Source organism: Nycticebus coucang, chromosome 7 (genome assembly GCF_027406575.1).
Source record: "Nycticebus coucang isolate mNycCou1 chromosome 7, mNycCou1.pri, whole genome shotgun sequence".
NCBI classification, from domain to species: Eukaryota; Metazoa; Chordata; class Mammalia; order Primates; family Lorisidae; genus Nycticebus; species Nycticebus coucang.
The window spans coordinates 84,368,417-84,384,078 of NC_069786.1; the positions used below are offsets into that span (position 1 = coordinate 84,368,417).

Here is a 15,662-nt window from a genome sequence, read left to right on the forward strand (position 1 = left end):
CCATGTTTAAAGTCACTTAGAGTCCTAGATTTCAGGAAGCTGTATAACTGGATGATTGCTAAGTGTGGATTATGGTGCTTCCATTTTGCATTATATGATTGAATGGACTCAATATTCCTTAACCTGTAAAATGAGATGACTTCAATCTAACATAATCATAATAGGTACAGATTATTTTCATTTACAACAAAGCTGGATGTTATTATTCATATCCAAAGCATACTCTATGTTCAGCCAGTAGAAGTTTTTTTTTTGAGACAGAGCATCACTGTATTGCCCAAGGCTGTAGTCCCATGGAATCAGGCTAGCTCACAGCAAACTCAAACTCCTGAGTTCAAGGATCTTCCTGCCTCAGCCTCCCAAGTAACTGGGACTAATCATGCCTGCCACAATGCCCAGCTAATTTTTCTATTTTTAGTAGAGATGGGGGTCTCACTCTTGCTAAGGCTGGTCTCAAACTCCCGAGCTCAAGGGATCTTCCTGTCTTAGCCTCCTAAAGTGCTAGGATTATAGGTATGAGCCACTGCAGTGGCCAGAACTACATTGTTGATACAAATATATCTCAGACATAAATTTTTTCCTATATCTGAAATAAACTTAGCAGTATATGCTCTTATATAATCCAAAATTAATGTGTACATGTTATTTACGCCCGGCTCTAAAAAGTAAATGCAACTCTTTTAGTTTATTTTATTTATTTATTTATTTTTGTAGAGACAGAGTCTCACTTTATGGCCCTCGGTAGAGTGCCATGGCCTCACACAGCTCACAGCAACCTCCAACTCCTGGGCTTAAGCGATTCTCTTGCCTCAGTCTCCCGAGTAGCTGGGACTACAGGCGCCCGCCACAACGCCCGGCTATTTTTTGGTTGCAGTTTGGCCGGGGCCGGGTTTGAACCCGCCACCCTCAGTACATGGGGCCGGCGCCCTATCGACTGAGCCACAGGCGCCGCCCAGTAAATGCAACTCTTATATGAAAATGTGTAAATCAACTTTTGTCATCTTAGCTTAGGCAATGATTTTATAGATATGACATCAAAGGGGAAATTGATAAAAATGGAATAATTAGATTATATCAAAACTATAAACAAATAACATCAAGGAAATGAAGAGATTACTCAGAGAATGGGAAAAATATTTTTAAATCATATATTTGCAAAGGGACTTGTATCTAGATCACATAAAGAACTATAACTACTTAATAATAAAATGATGGTCCAATTTAAAAATAAGAAAAGCATATATAGCATCAACCTAAGTGTCTATTAACAGATGAATAGATAAAGAAAATGTGGTACGTACATACACACACACACACACACAGAATACTATTCAGCCATAAAAAGAATGCAATCCTGCCATTTGGGGCAACATGGATGGACCGGAGAATGTTATGATACGAAAAAAGACAGGAACCAAAGGATAAAATGCCTCACATTCTCACTCAAATGCAGAAGAAAAAAAATTATCTCACAGTGTAGAGAGTAGAACGCTAGTTACTAGAGCCTGGAAAGGGCAGAAGGGAAGGGGGTTAAGGAAATGTTGGTTAAAGCCACAGTCTCCAACCCCTGGGCCACAGACCCCTGACTGGTCCATGGCCTGTCAGGACCCAAGCTGCACACAGGGGGCGAGCAGCAAGGGAGTGAGTGAAGCTTCATCTGTCTTCACTGCCACGCCCCACTGCTCACGTCACTAAGTTCTGCCTCCTGTCAGATCAGTGTTGTCCTTACATTCTCCTAGAAGCATGAGCCCTACTCTAAGCCACGCGTGTGAGGGATGTAGGTTGTACACTCCTATGAGAATCTAATGCCTGACCATCAGAGGTGGAGTGGACTGGTGATGTCACTGGGGAGTGTCTGAAAACAGATTATCATTAGCAGAAAGGTTTGACTTCACAGAGACCATAACACATCAATTGCTTACAGACTCAGATCAAAACCCTATCAGTCAATGCCAAGTGACAATTAAGCTGCACCTGGTGGCAGGCTTTAAGTCAAACTCTGACACTTACTTTAGTCTGCATGTGGCCCGCCCGTGATTTTACTTACCACTTCCCTCCACACTCTTCCCACTCCGTGCACTTGTCTCAGTCACGGTTTTAGCAAGCCCACCAGCTAACCCTAGCAAAAATGAGTAAAAACAAACATCACTGGAGAATGTCTTTGAACATGATGAAATGGTAGAAGACTGTAGGACTGCTAACCAAGTGAAAGCTGCATTTAAAAGAAAATACCAAGAATCCTACTTAAATTACCGGTTGATTCCAACAGGTGATTCACATTCTCCAAACCCATTTTGTATCACATGTGGCAACTTGCTATCCAGCCATGCCCTGAAACCTTCAAACTACCTCACCATACTCCACGCACCCTGCATTACAAGACAAACTCTTGGAGTTCTTTAAAGGAAAAAAAAAAAAAAAAAAAAAAACATGAGCACAAATCTCAGAAGCAATTTTTGAAGGCCACCATTTTATCAAATGCGTGGCTAACTGCTTTGCTAAAGCTAAGAGGGTTTATCTTTTTTTTTTGTTTGTTTGTTAACTCTTGGTAAAACGGTTGATCCTGCTCACTGCTAACGACATTTGCCATGAAATCTTAGAAGAGACTGAAGTTGAAAAGTGGGACGTATTCTTCTTCTGCCAGCACCGTAACTAGATTAACTGATAAAATAACAGAGGATACTGAGGCCCGAGTGTCAGGCCTAATGAGACATTGTGGTCCACAATCCTGATTGACGAGTCTACCGATATTGACAATACGACAATGATGCTTATTTTTGTAAGATATATTTTAAGGAGGATGTTCATGAAGACATGTTACGTGCACTTTTGTTGCCAACACCACAGATGCAAAACTATTTAAGTCTTTGAATCAGGAGAACTGCACTGGTGATTTTGTGTCAGTATACGCATGGCGGTGTGGCTGCCATGACTTTATGACTTTCTGGTTTCACCACACAGGTCAGGGGTCACTTCTGAATGTGAGTCTACACCTGGGTCAACCATAGAGAAATGATGGCTGGCTGAAAAATATCACCTGAACTAAACAACATTTTGCAGAATGTGATTGAAATTATCAACCACATTAAAGCACATCCCCTGAACTCTGCCTGTGTGAGCAGCTCTGTGAAGAGATGGATGCATGGAAGCACATCTTCTTTTACTCCAGAAGTGAGATAGTTCTCTAGAGGTAGATCATTGGTTCATGTTTTTGAGTTATGAGAGCCGCTACAGACATTTCTTTAAAAAAAAAAAACAAAAAACTGTCACTGCCGGCAGCATATTTCAGTGACATTTTATGACCGACTGGGTTATAAAACTTGCTTACTGGTGTGACATAGTCAACCTGCTTGACAAACTCAATCTGTCACTTCAGGAGAGAAGGACAACTGTGTTCAAGTCGGCACACAAAGTGGTCACATTCAAAGCCAAACAGGAGTCATGGGGTCATGAGTGAACACTGAGATTTTTGACATGTTTCAAACATTAGCAGAGATCTTGAAAGAGACGGAGCCAGGGCCTTCTTTCTCCCAGCTGGTGTGTGGTCACCTATCTCAGTTTTCAAAAGAATCTGAGCATCGCTTCCCAAACACAAAAGAACCTGGAACTAAGAAGGAATGGACCCGGCAACACATTTGTGAATTAGCCAGGAAGATCAACTTTGTGGTTGCTAGAAGAGGATCAAATGCTTGGGATTGCAAAGGACTGCGGCTGTTTGAGGGAACTTTAAATCTCCGTATGTTCTGGATTAAAGTCAGGGAAAAATATCTGGAGATTTCCACAAAAGCACCAAAAGCCTCTTGCATGTCCAACATCCTGCCTTTGTGAAGCAGGGTTTTCTGCAGTGACAGCAACCAAAACAGTATTACCAAGTGGACTGGACACAAAAACACAGATGTCATTGTCTCTGATCACCCCCAGATGGGACTGTCTAGCTGCAAAAAAACTCGAGGTTCTCACTGATTCTGCCTTATGGTGAGTAATGTAATTGTTTCGTTATATGTTACAATGTAATAATAGTAGAAATAAAGTGCAGAATAAATGGAATGCAGTTGAATCATTCTAAAAGTATTCCCCCACCCTGAGTCTATGGAAAAATTGTCTTCTGTGAAACTGATCCCTAGTGCCAAAAAGGTTGGGGACTGCTAAGTTAAAGGATCTAAAAATAGAGCTGGCTAAGAGGAATAAGTTCTAGTGTTCTCTGGCATTGTAGAGCAAATAGAAGGAAAATAATTTATTATAGTATTTCTAGATAGCTAGAAGAGAGGATTTTGAATATTCCCAGTGCAAAGAAATAATAAATGTTTGTGATCATGGTTATGAAAATGGTTTGATTTGATCACTACACATTGTATGCATTGAAATATATGTACCCTGTTCCCTAATACATATGTATAATTATGTGCCAATTAAAAAATTTTAAATGGGCCATTGATCTGACGTGTGACCAACAAATACATGAAAAAATGCTCAATATTATAAGTCATTAGGAAAACGCGAATGAAAACTGTGATAAGGTACTAGTTCATACTTACCAGGACAGCCGTGATAAAAAAGACAGACAATGAAAAGTATGACAAAGGCCTTGCAGAAATTATAACTCCAAACATCGGTGGTAAGATGGAGTGCAACATGGTGCAGCCATTTTGGAAAATGCTTCAGTAGTGTTTCTAAATGTTAAGACTTTACCATATGACCCAGCAATTTTACTTCTAGATATATGCCCAAGAGAAATGAAAACATATCTCCCAACACACACTTGCACGTGAATTCTCTTAGAATCATTATTTTTAATAGATGAAAAGAGAAAACAATTCAAGTCTCCATCATCTGGTCAATAAATAAACAAAATATATTCATACAAAGGAATATTGTTTGGCAATAAACAGAAAGGCATGTCAATGCATACTGTAACATGGCTAAACCTTGTACACATTACGACGAGTAGAAGAATCCAGTCAGAAAAGACACATACCGCATGGTTCTATTTATATGAAGTATCAAAAATGGGGAAATGTATAGTGATGGATAATATATTAGTAGTTGGTTAGGGCTGCGGGTGAACAGTGACGGGAAGTGGAAGTGATCTCTAATGGTTGCGGAGATCCTTTACAGGGTGATGAAACGGTTCTAACATTAGATTGTGGTAATGGTGGCATAGTCCTATGAATATACTAAAACCATTGAATTGTACATTTTATTTTTTATTTTATTTATTTATTTATTTATTTTTATTAAACCATAGCTGTGTACATTAGTATGACTGTGGGGCACCATACACTTGGTTCATAGATCGTTTGACACATTTTTTAAATGAGTGAACTATGTGGTACATGATTGATATCTTAATAAAGCTGTTTTCAAAAAGCAAATGCATGAAAGCCATGTGTATCAACAGAAGACTTATGCTGATAAGAATATTTACTTTCTCTCTCTCTTCTCTCTCTCTCTCCCTCTGTCCCCCTTGCTCTGGTGGCAGCCAGGCTACTATACCAAGCACTGTTAAAGTTAGTCCAGAATCTGTGAGAAAGAGTCCCTTGAGTCATTACTGACGTCTGCCATGGGCACCATCCTGAGAAATAATGATATGTATTCCATATATTTGCCAATCCTGTTCCCCAAAATGAATAATATATAGAAAAATTCAACAAAAGATCAATATGACAAGATTTTCATTTTGGAAAGTGGGAGTATTAATTTAAAGGCGTAGGTAGGGGCAGTGCCTGTGGCTCAGTGAGTAGGTGGCCAGCCCCATATACCCAGGGTGGCAGGTTCAAACTTGGTCCCAGCCAAACTGCAACAAAAAAATAGCCAGGTGTTGTGTCAGGCACCTGTAGTCCCAGCTACTTGGGAGGCTGAGGCAAGATGTCTAAGCTCAATAGCCGGACATTGCTGTGAGCTGTGATGCCACGCACTCTATTGAGGGCAACAAAGTGAGACTCTGTCTCTAAAAAATAAAAATAAATAAAGATGGAGGTAGATGTTGTAGAGGGACAAAATAGAACTCTACAGCAGAGGCTTGTAATGAAAAAAAGGCCGGGCATGGCTGCTCACGCCTGTAATCTCAGTACACTGCGAGGCTGTGGCAGGTGCATTGCTTAGTTCAGGAGTCAGAAACCAACCTAAGTAAAAAGCAAGACCCTATCTCTACTACAAATAGAAAATAGTAGTTTGGCATTACGTGGAACACCTGTAGTCCTAGCTACTGGAGAGGCTGAGACAAGGGGATCGCTTGAGCCAAGAGTGTGAGATTAATGTGAGCTATAATACCACTGCACTCTACCCAGGCCACAGAGTGAGACTCTGTCTCAAAAAAGCAAATAAAAAAAGAATACTAGCAATAAGGAAGAAAAGAGGGTACTATGGATTAAATGTTTGAGTCACTCCAAAATTGATATGTTGAAGCTCTAATCATTAATATTATGGTATTTGGTGGTAGAGATTTGGGGAGGATATTGAGTACAGATGAAGTCTGTATGATGGTAAAGCCTCCATGATGGGACTGATTCCCTTACAAATAGAGGGCGAGACAGGAGAGGGTGCCCAGTCCACATGCTCGCACCAAGGACTGCATGTGAAGATGTAACCTGGATAAGACTCTTCGGCACCCAGTCTATGGTAATCTATTATAGCATCCTGAACTGACTCCGATGGAGAGAAATATTTAAAAGACAAAGACATTAAAGTAAGGTTTTATCTATAAAAATGTAATACTTTAGCACGTGTAAGAAACCTAAAAAGATACCTACAATGCTATCACGAATACATAGGTACATTCAAATTACTAATATAGAGATTACAGGAGAAGGGAAAGGGCTAGTGGAAAAATATCTGAGAGCAATTCAGACAGCTTGAGTAAAGCAGTGGCCCAGACTATGTACAAAGGAAGGCTTTGAAATAGAAAGTTCACATCCATCATCATATCATACAATAGTGCTTAAAGAACAGTGACATTTTGTTCGGAAATACTGTCTATAAAGGGAAGGGGGAAGATGGTATATTCTAAGAAATGTGTATTTGAATTAAATTACAGCACAGTTCAAAACATTGGTGTTCAAGGCACTCAAAGTAAGAAAGAAGATGTGTTGGCAGAAGACAAAGGTTAGCACTTTCTAGGGACAGGGAACTACAAATATTAAACAAATGCATGAGCACAAAATGGGCCAGGCTGTGTGAGCCAAGGTAAAGGTACAGGCATGTGAAATTCTCTGGAGAATTAATAAGCAGAAAGCTGGGTATGTGACTGGAGGCATTTGCTACACACAGTGCCACGATGCACTCTGCAAACTGCTGTGACTTTACACATAGCAAATGCGGCTTATTTTTAACTATTTACTTCTGTGACTAAGTCTGGGTTGTAATTTAAAAATAGATTTTCCAGTGCAAAAGAAGTTGCACAGGAAGGAGCTCCTTGCTGAATTAAGCTGTGTTTAAGTGAGAACTGACGCTTAAGAACAACACGTTCCTGTGAAAAAAGATGGCAAATCCATTTCAGTAAGCCTAACCTTTATGGAGTGCTATTATCAACTCTATTGTATGTTTTTTCCTGTTTCACAAACATGTTCCCAAAAGACTTTTAAAATAGCTTTCTTTCCTGCTAAATTGTTGTGCCAAGCACTTTTTCTGATTCACAGCCTTTACTAGACCAGGATGTGTTTAAAAAAAAAAAAAAAATGCCCTGTCAAGCTTGACAGGGTTTAATAGGTTTTAACAACAATGGTGAGACAGTTTCTTAATCTGACTGCTCCCTCCCTCCTTGAATCTTAAGACAGCACATTTCATTTGGATACAAAGCATCCCAAAGAAATTAAGGAAGTAACACCCTCCAAAAAAGTCACTATGTTCAGTCAAGACACTTAGTCAAAAATTTGTACACCGAAGTAGGATTCTTGTTGCTAACAAAGAGAAGGAAAAAATCACTACAGAAATGAAAATACTTTTGTAAAAGTTGAAATAACCCCAAAGAAAATAATTAAATGGTTTCCCAGGTACGAAATAAGTGGTGTATGTGTGAAAGGAAACGACAAGGAAAAATAATGCCACTTGGGGACTTTCACAGGGAATAAAAAGGTAGAACAGTGGAAAGTGAGACGCAGGGCAAAGAGCACAGGTTTCTCATGGAACAACTCCGTGTTGAGATACCAGCTGCAGTATTTATTAACTTGAATGCAGGCAGAAACTTAATCTACATTATTTACTCGTTTCTATAGTTATAATATGGCAGATAATACCTGCATCAAAGGGATATTGTGGGGGTTAGATATAATAATACACACTATTGCCTAGTATAATATCAGGGACGTAATCACTGCTAAATAAGTAATGATTTCTTATTCTTGATTTGCTTTAATTGGCCCCAATTATAAGTCTTACAATTTTGAGCAAAATTATATGTCAACACCTAACAATGCCATTGTTTGAAGCTTTCTGTAAACGAAGGAAGGCTTTGTGGGCTGATGAACATGGAGGGATTTTTGCCATATTCAGCAGCAAGTGAAGATGTTCCTGTCTCCGAAATCACTTGTTTTCTTATCAAAATGACTTTTCACATGAAAGCTATAACCCAGTTACAACCTAAGAATAGGGGCAAGGGGGAAAGGGAGGGGACGGAGTGGGGAGGTAGGTGGATGGAGGGGGATTGATGGGATTACACCTGCGGTGCATCTTACAAGGGTATATGTGAATCTTAGTAAATATGGAATGTAAAGGTCTTAGCAAAATAACTAAGAAAATGCCAGGAAGGCTATGTGAACTAGTGTGATGAAAATGTGTCAAACAGTCTATGAACCAAGTGTATGGTGCCCCATGATCATACTAATGTACACAGTTATGATTTAATAAAAAAAAAAAAAGGAAAGAAAGAAAAATACTCCTGAATACCTTAAAAAAAAAATGACTTTTCTCTATGTACGCTGACCCTTGCTCCATTAGGCTCTGCCTTTTAAACTATATGTTAGTCCTCTCTTTTAACTATGATTATTAGTAATTAACACTCAAGTTTCTCTAACCTTTTTTCATCATCCTGAGCACAGTATTACTAGGAGGTGAAGTCTTTTGCTTTGTCTAAAAAGATTTCTGCATTTGCATTGATCAACTCCTTTGTTTTATGTGCTTAATCAATTCTTGCATGAAGGAGAAAACCAGTGGAGCTGGACGTGTCAGATACATTAGCTGGAAATAGCAGGGGGGTCTTAGTTGGAGAAAGCTGGTGTAAAGAGACAAAATGCAAATGGTTGAAGGAGAAGAAAAAGCCTGTAGCAACTAAACTTAGGAGAAATTTCAGTAGTTTGGAGGAAGGGCTGCTGTGTTCCTCAGAGACACTTGGCCTACAAGAACTTGGGAAATAACTGTAAAAAATTTTGTTCTTATGAAGTATGCCCACTTGGACTATTTATTATAAATCCTGTATATTGGTACCTGTTTGAAGATGTGTGTTTATATTGTATATATTTTATTCATTTTGGACAACAGTGTTGTGTCTATTAATATAAAAATGCATGTGATACCCATACTGGGCTGTGAAGCAGCTGAGCTTTATCACTGCCTTGGTACGGTGGCTTGTCAAAATTTGACACTAGACTCTGCCCCCATCCCCAGCAAAAACAAACAAAACAAAATTACCTGATTAGTGGCCTGTGAATACAAAGATTACCATCTACAATGACGTTTAAGCTCCAGAACAACTCAAATAATTCCTTGTTTTGTAATAGTATATGTATTTTATTTATCTTTTACTATTATAAAAATTATTTGTAAGAAAACATGTACTTTTAAAAATTGGAATTTTATTCATTGACTAGTACATATGTACAGAATATTTAGTTCACATTTGAAATTTAAATTTTTGTTAAATACCTTGATCATTTAAAAAATCTTAGGAAAGTTTTATCTCTGAAGAGATGTGGGGCACCAGTTAGTGAGAAAAAGGAAAAATCAGAAAAGGAGAAATATGGAAGTCTAATATTTTCTTTCTTTCTTTCTTTCTTTCTTTCTTTCTTTCTTTCTTTCTTTCTTTCTTTCTTTCTTTCTTTCTTTCTTTCTTTCTTTCGATGCTATTTTAAACTAACAATTGCTGGCATTGCTGTAGTTAGCACCTAAAATAAAAGGCCAGTAAGAGTTTAAAAAATGATGTGATTTGGTTGCCTTAAGTTTGTGAAAATGACAGTGAGAAAAAAAGAGAGATGTCTGAAACTGGAAGACAGAAGAAAGAAGGACAAAGAGTGATGGAATGAACGTTATTAAATGCATAAATTAATTATTTAACTGAAAACTCAATAATCACCTGTATAAAGGCAGGAATTTTGGAAAAGAAAGAATTATTTTGTACAATAAGGCCGACAATGCTCTGTGACATATCTAATTACTGTCGTCGTAGAACTTTGACTCTATCATCCCAGGGAACCTTGTTTGACCTTTAAATTTCTTTAATTTCCATCTACATTATTCCTGTGACAAAGTTAGACTGAATGCACCCTCTTTATCCACCCTTAACAGTGCATTGTCACAACAGATAAAGCCAGGTCCTTGTTTTGTTTTTCAGTTTTTCTAAATCTCCCCTACTAAACATAAGTGCTATTTGAAGTCATTATCTTCCTCATTATCAAGTTCCCAGGGTAATTCTTAGTATGCATTCATCTTCACTAAGTTTTTAATGAATAAATAAATAAAATAATTATGCATTCCAAAATATATGTCCATAGTCATGATATTTGACATTCATTTATGTAATGCTTTACAAAAAGTGAGGTCAGTGAAATTTGGAAGTATTTAAGACAAGTAAAGACTAGTTAAGATTATTTGTTTTGTCTACTTGTAAAGTAAATAAGGAAAAGCACTTAAACTACTCAAAGAAAATGTTTCCCCATTCTTTTGAGGAAAATAACTAAAAACAGTAGGCAATTACAATTAAACATTATTAAATGCATAAATTAATTATTTGACTGAAAAGAGTAAGCAATTATAATACCATGGCAATCAAAATGAGAACTTTGTGAACATTTTCAAATAATTTCCTTTATTTAATTACTTAATTATTTAATTATTTCTTTTATACAATTCATAAGTAATGTATGTTCTTAGTAGTATTAGTAGTAAAAAAATTATAATACAAAAAAATAGTATATTTTTATACTACTATTACTAATTCGTAAGTATATTTTTGCCTGTTAATCCTAGAAAAGTGTGCTGGTATTGACTTTTCTATAATGAGAGTAAATACTTAATTTTAATGGTAAAAGAATGACAAGTCTATGGGGATATGGTAAGAACTGAGATGCCATGAAATACAAATACAAAAAGCTTTGACATTAACACTTCTTTAGCAACAAGTGTATCTTGAGCTAATATATTGCATTTAAAAAAGTCAAACAGCATTAAAACAAATATGGGTAAATCCAGTTTCTAATTTGAACCGAACCCTGAGATTACAGAGGAGACAGCGGAAGACCGGTTCTAACAGCAGCATGTGTGATCCTAAGGCTTCTCTTCCTGAGTGTGTTAGCTTTGCTAATATTCCCACCTCTGCATGTTGTCTTGGTTTCTGTTACTGAACAAGCTCTACACAGTTGGAGCAAAACCAAACCATTTATCTTTTGGCAGCCTCAGTTATTAATTTTTTATATTTGTACAATAAAATTATTAGACTCTATTCTAAGGTTCTAGTCTGTTCTTTAATTCTTTATGTAGTCACATAAAGAAGGAAAAAAGAAGGAAAAAATACCGTTATTAGGACACTAAAACATATATTAATGTAAATACAGTAAGAATTGAAAGCCAAAGTAAAAAAAAAAAAGTTTTTCTCGCTCATTTACTTCAGCTATATGTGAAACAAAATATTGCAGTTTTGTAACATAATACTATTTTCATATTTATGTACATATTTAAAAATTTATATTTAGATTTTATTTCTAGCTAGAGTTTTTTCTTTCTCTTCTCAGTGGCTTAATTAATTAACAAGTAAGGTTAACACTGTTAAGAAGCATGAAAGTAGATATTAAAGCTTATTTAAAATGTGATTAAGAAACAGAGAATCTGAATCCAGATATAAAACCCAAAGATGCTTAATACAATGTTCATAAAATTGTTATTTACTACCTATCTTTCTTTTTAAAAGTTAGGATAATATAGAAGCCTAAATGCCTACCGCAGAGACAAATGAATTTTCCTGTATCCTTGTACTAAAGTTCTCTCTTCTGTACAGATGAAAGAAAAGAAAGACCCAAGAAAACAAAATTAAACTCCCTTCTGCAGCTGGTTCTGTTTTTGCTCTTGGGACAATTTAGAAGGACTTTGAGTTTTATTGTAGTTCACATACAAATTCTCATATCTCAGAAAAGTTACCAGCAAAATTTTAATAAAATACATTAATTTAATTGCTGTGTAGTAGAGTAAAATAATATATTCTAGCAATAGCTAAAGAATCACTACACCAAAAAAAATAGATTTACACATGCTGTTTTTCATTATCATTTCTATTGCATTTTTATCTCTCTGTTCCATATAGTTAATAATTAAACCAATCATTCACAGAAATACAGAATTTTTTTTTCTAGAAATAAATAACAATCACATTTCAAAAGGAGCGTGAATAAATTAATTTGGAACACATAACATAGTCACAACTTCTCTTGGTTAGCGGTCTGAAGTCTTTCCTTCCCCTGTTCTGCTTCCTTCCCTCACGGCTGTGACTATAATGGTCCCTGTGAACTTTTGTAAAGCAGTGTTTTACATGTGAATGCCTTTAATTGACTCCCTTTACCAAATAATGATGGATAATAGCCCGGATCTCCCTGGGAAAGTGTTTACAACATCAAGTCTTTTTTCTTCTTCTGTTGGGTCAGCTTTTCAAGCTAACTTGTTTTGATTCAGGGAATAACTTTAGCATTAGGGTGTCTCTCTGGACCAATAAAGGCAATGTTATTGTGATCTAAGCATCTGTCAGGAAATAAATATCTTCTTTTTAAAATACTGGGATGAAATAACTTGAAGCTAGAGACATTCGGCAGCAAATATTTGACTTTGTAGTCACATAAATTAGGTTCAACGATTGCATAATTAGGTTCAACTGAGACAGCATCACAAGCATTATCTACCATCAACTTAGTGAATGTCATTCTGTACTCCAGAAAAGTTGAACTTTATTCTCACATTCAACAAATGTCTAGATGTTGGGGCAACTGTGATGAATAAAAGGAGATTAGATGTAGGCCTTTCAAAAATTATAATAGAGGAGTCAAGTATTAATCTAATATTCATACAAATTTAAAACCACAAATAAACATGAATTCTAAGAAGGAAGAAAATGAACTAGTCTGGAGGATTAGGAATTATATCACAGAGGAACTGATAATTTATTAATACTTGCTTGATTATCTCACATTTGAGCCTGCACTCATTAGGCAACTATTGGGGGTGGTGGTGAATGGCTTGGAGATGTGGGAAAAACATATGCAAATACCTCCTATCAGGAGGGAACACAGGCCAGAGGGCAAGGGAGAGAGTTGTGTCTGATGAGGGAGATTGTGAATAAGGTAGGGACTTCAATAGTCAGGGAATTGGATAACCCATTAGAGACTCTGGCCTTTGTTTTATCCCACTGACAAACCTGTGTTCCCAGTAATTGGCCAACAGGGAAAGATTTGGTTTAGGGGTAAAGAGCAAAAGTCAGAGGAAAATGGTTTCAAGAGTGAGAGAAGGAAATAGTAAGCATAAAAAGTTCTTTGGAGAAGGTTGCTTTGTAAAGAAAGAAGAAAGGGTGACAGTGGTGGATGTGGGAAAACCTGCAAAGAAAAAAGTTTTATTTTTACATGAGAGTGCCTTAAAATAGTAATGGAGTATCCCTGTGAGCTGAAAAATATGAATATGAAATATCTTAAGGATTTTAATTTCCCCCAGATTGGAGGAAACAGGATGCAAAGCAGCATTGGCAATCTTTAAATATTGAGAAAGAAAAAAAGGATACTGGATCTGGTAAGCTCACAGGTGGAATGATGAGTAGGTGAGGGAGTTTGAAAACTTCTGTTTTGTTTTGGTTGTTATGAGGGAAAGAAGAAGTGAAGAGGGGGATGAGGACTTATGGAAAGTGCAAAAGGTTAGAAGGGCTATTTTAGATCTGCAAGAGTGTATTGGCTAAATAAACCAACTAGGATTTCTGGGCAAGGAATAAACTGGTGTGAGCTAAGTTACAGTTTGCTAAGAGGTAAGCGGAACACGAGTTCCACAGCCAACAGGAAAAATTTTAGGAGGTGAAGAAGAGTTGAGGGTTGAGTGAGAGGGTCATAAGGCACTTCGGGCTGGATACAGAGGTCGGTGTGTGCCTTTGCACTGTGGGATGGTAAAGACCCTCAAGGATCTCAATGGTGTGTGTGTGTGGTATGGTATGTGGGACCACAGGGTTTAACATCATTTAAATATTTTTTCTTGATGCATCATCCTTCAAACTTGTATGTAAATTAAACAATAAATATTTGTTTATTTTTACTGGTGTGCAATAGAAAAACAAATGACATGAAATGAAATCAACTTCAATGACCGATGAAGCTTAAAGAACAAAAGTTCTTTCATAGCTGAGAATGTTGCTAACCTAATCATTCTTTTAAAATAGTACCCTTAACACTTCTTAAACTCTGATATCTCACTTTGGGAGGCCAGGACAGGAGGACTGCTCAAAGCCAGGAGTTCAAGACCAGCCTGGGCCACATAGTGAGACACACTTTCCTCATCACTACCAAAAAATGAAGAAAAAATATTAGCGAGGCATGGGTTTGTAGTCCCATCTATTCTGGAGGGTGATGTGAGAGGATCGCCCAAGTATTAGAGGCTGCAGTGAGCTAAAATCATGCCACTATACTCCAGCCTGAGCAAAAGAGTGAGACCCTGCTTTAAAAAAGCAAAACAAAATAAAACAAAAAAAACACACTATCACTATCCCTACAAGTAACTTAAAGTAATGTGCTAAAAATACATTTTTAACTCTACCATAAATTGCAATAGTTTAACACTATGGAATTTCTATATATAACTGTAACTAAAACGTAACTATAAATACTATTAAATCAAGTCTCATTCATGCATGTATATACAAACTAAGTTGATAATAGTATTTGCTACAGAGACACAGTACCTGCTAAAGAGATGTTAGATGAAACAGCCGCACCCATTACTATATGTGGTTCGCCACACTGATACTTTATGCAAGGGCAGCAGTCTACCAGGTGGCAATGACTCATGATACGGTCTAGTGCTAAAGTGGTGAGTTGAGCCATTTTAAATACTTTTTTCAAAATTTCTAATTAAGAGAAAATGAATTATTTAATGGTAGATGATGAAATGGAATGATACTTAGAGAAGGGCCGTGATGTGCCATCTGTGCATAACATGCGATAAGGGATGCAGAATCCAGACCATTAAAAATCATGGGGCATGTGGCAGGCGGGGCAGGAAGCAGCAGAGAGAAGGATAAGCTAAGGGAGTGAGTGGCATGCAGAGAACAGTGCGCTGTGGGCACCTTTCTAAGGAGAGGCACCGAGGATGCACATGAGGAGCGGGCAGCAAAGGGTAATGGCACAGGGGGACTGGAGTGAAGTTACAGAGACGCCCACAGCGTGGCCTTGCATCCCTCCAGTTTTAGAACTGAGTTTCAAACTGTGAGAGAGAAAGGTTTA

At 37.2% G+C, this 15,662-nt stretch overlaps 1 protein-coding gene across 4 annotated transcripts in view; it reads right to left on the reverse strand.

Moving 5' to 3' along the window:
- Positions 1-15,662, reverse strand: part of CALCRL (calcitonin receptor like receptor) — a 100,914-nt gene that overhangs the window by 50,301 nt on the left and 34,951 nt on the right. The window contains exon 3 of one of the 4 annotated variants that reach the window (XM_053598032.1): positions 2,048-2,119. The exons of the other annotated variants lie outside the window; for them this stretch is intronic. The gene's annotated coding sequence lies outside the window, so the exon portion shown is untranslated. The remainder of the gene's footprint in view (positions 1-2,047; positions 2,120-15,662) is intronic. 4 annotated transcript variants of the gene reach the window in all.